Source organism: Venturia canescens, chromosome 11, assembly GCF_019457755.1.
Source record: "Venturia canescens isolate UGA chromosome 11, ASM1945775v1, whole genome shotgun sequence".
Classification (NCBI taxonomy): Eukaryota; Metazoa; Arthropoda; class Insecta; order Hymenoptera; family Ichneumonidae; genus Venturia; species Venturia canescens.
The window spans coordinates 14847262-14850245 of NC_057431.1; the positions used below are offsets into that span (position 1 = coordinate 14847262).

Here is a 2984-nt window from a genome sequence, read left to right on the forward strand (position 1 = left end):
GGCACATTTCTCAAAAGAGCCAAATCTCTGTCGAATTTTACGTAAAAAAGGTGATGTTTTTTCAAATTCAACTGACCATTAGAGGAAAATGACAAAAAATTGTTTCTGTAATTCAACTTTTGTATATTAATTCCTATAAAACATTTTTAACGGTCCAGGTCGACGATAACATGCGTCAGAAAACAATACAATTGTGCTACAGTATGATATACGGTAGAGGGACGAGGACTCTTGCGGAAACTCTTGCTGTTACCGATTGAAAAGCTAAGGAAATTTTGCAATCATTCATGGGGGCTTATCCAGGAATTCGTCAATGGCTAACTCGAGTGATTGAGCAAACTCGCACCGACTGTTACGTAACAACTTTGATGTCACGTCGCAGATTTCTTCCGGCACTCAACAGCAAAAAATCCAGTGAAAGATGTGAGGGGCAGTAATTTTTTCATCATGTTTTTTCATGGATTTGATATATGTAAGAAAAGTGCGGAAAATCAAATTAAAGAATAATTACATTTTTTTATTTCCCGGAATTGTATTTTGAAATATTTCCGAATGAGTTATTTCGAAAAAATTCAAATTATTACCATACTTGAATGAAAACGTAAAGAGCAAACTCAAAGCGTCCATACGGTTATAGACAGAGCACAAGTTTTTAAATGTTCAATGTTGCAGCTCAAGCTGAATGACAAGCAGTCAACACACAAGTTCAGCGGCGGATATAGCGAAAAGGGCCATGGTACGAATTAATGAAAGTATACGTCGTGAATATTCAGATACACCTCTCGTGCTCACAGACATTCCAATGAGACGAAAGTTGCGAGGCACTAGTCCTGACAAAGTTGCCACCGGTGGTCATTTGGTTTTGCAAATCCATGACGAACTACTGTATGAAGTAAGAATTCGAATATGCTTGATGCTTATGTTCACAACTCAAATACTTAGGGTCAAATAATAAATATCATTTTGAAGAAAATTTTTGGAATTCGCTTTATACGTATATTACGAGAAATTGAGTATTTATTCTACAATAATTGCTGTTTGGTGTAGCAATTTGAAATTACATGCAGCTTTCATTTAATGCAATTATAAATCATCAACGACAACTTCATTTAGTAATAAGGATATGCATGACATGACTTTGTTATAGATAGAGACGAATAAGGAGAAAATAATTTTTTTTACCTCGTGTCGCTTTTTACCTCTCTAGTTATCTTTTAATACGTTGTAGTTTTGTCCATGAAAAAATTTTGCGTCGTAGTAGCGCATATGGATTTATCACTGGATTTTATCGTAATTAGACTTGAGCGTTCACCGTCATTATTGTGAAGCTCATACATTTCTCATTTTGATATTTCTCACTTTGAAAAATTCGACCATTCATCGTGGAGATGAACATTTTTCAATCGAAATCGCATCTGATATTTTTCCATGTTCCTTTCTTTATTTAAAACAGTGCCTAATTCACACACTAAACCAAGCCAATTAATTTTGAATATTACAAATTTAACAAATTTTAATTACAAAAAAATCATTTTTTTGTAATTTACAGCCATTATAATCAAAAAAAAGGGTGGTGAAGGATAAATCCAGGTAAAAGTTTAATCAACAACTCGATGAGAAACAGTCTGATCGAAAAAGAGCATTCAACGAATCAAACGTGACTATGGGAATCGCACGACTACTCTTCAGATACTTGCACGCTAGGGGAATAAATCGAAATCTCAACTGAGTCCTCAAAGTCGAACACACTTTTTTAAAGTCCATTATACCCGTTGTTTCCGCTGTTTGATTGGAGGTCGATGAGTTTTGAGAAAAAACGTAAGAACAACTCATGAACGTAGGACTTTTAGCCACTTTCATGGTAATTTGATTTATAGAAAAAAAACATAATTCCAGGATGTTATGGAAAAATTTTCCAATTATATCATTACTCATTGTCAGTCAAGCAATGATCATTTTGATTCCTTATTATTCCGATAAGTTTCAATAAGTTCTTTTTTCAACGTCAATTCTTCTAGAGTGATTTCTAATCGTGGGTATTGAGTTTTTTATCGATTCATTATAAATAGTCATGCGAATTTGGCATAAAAATAAATAAAACTTGTTTCAGTTTTGAATAGAGTCATAACGGATATCAATTATGGGTCTATTTGTAAAATAAACGATCATTCACTTTGTGGTTTATCATTCTTTCTTAATTTCGACTACAGATCCCTGCTGTTATCATGGAGACAGACCCGGTGAAAGCCAGTGTTTTAGAGAAAGACGAGCAAGACAGGTGGACAAAAGCGTTCACGATTCAAGCGCACTGGAAATTGTCGATGACGCTGACGAGCTATTTCCGAAGTGATTGCACTTGCGAATACTCTAACATCAATTGAAAACGCAATGTTTGGAACGCAATGTTGCATTGGTTGGATATGTATAGAAAAAAATATTCAACTTTCATTGAGTTTTACCATGATTTATTACAAAATAGAATACAATTTCATCGATATGAAAATACGTCCATACCGACACTAAAAATCGTTCAGAGAAATAGGAAAAAATTAACCAAAGAATATCTTTTAGTTTTTATATTTTTTTACATTTCATGTCAATTTTAATCTTTATATCAAGAGACTCGGTAGAGTCTCGGGACAAGTACATTGACAGCCCTGTCGTCTGCTGGCCCCAGGCTCTCGCCGAGACTATATTATGTCTGAATAAAACGATTCGTGGTAGTGGGGGTAAAATCAACATGTTATTTTGTAGAATAATAAAACTCAGGAGTCATTTCGCAACTTGAAAATTGAAATTTGAGCCAATTAATAAATTCTCTTTCGATTACGCCCAAAATCAGCATGATCGATGGCGTAATTACTGAGAAAAAACTTTGCACGGGCTCAAGATTATGCAAAAGTACCAACACATTTACAGAGTTGACGTATCTGTATATGGGTGTAGACCGATACATACAAGGGCTTCTTGATGCCCATCAGTAT

General features: G+C 34.5%; 1 long non-coding RNA gene across 1 annotated transcript; it reads left to right on the plus strand.

Moving 5' to 3' along the window:
* The first annotated feature begins 329 nt into the window (after positions 1 to 329).
* Positions 330 to 1807, plus strand: LOC122418296 (uncharacterized). Its single transcript, XR_006262491.1, has 3 exons — positions 330 to 423; positions 673 to 892; positions 1550 to 1807. It is a non-coding gene; the product is annotated as an uncharacterized lncRNA (long non-coding RNA).
* The last annotated feature ends 1177 nt before the right edge of the window (positions 1808 to 2984 follow it).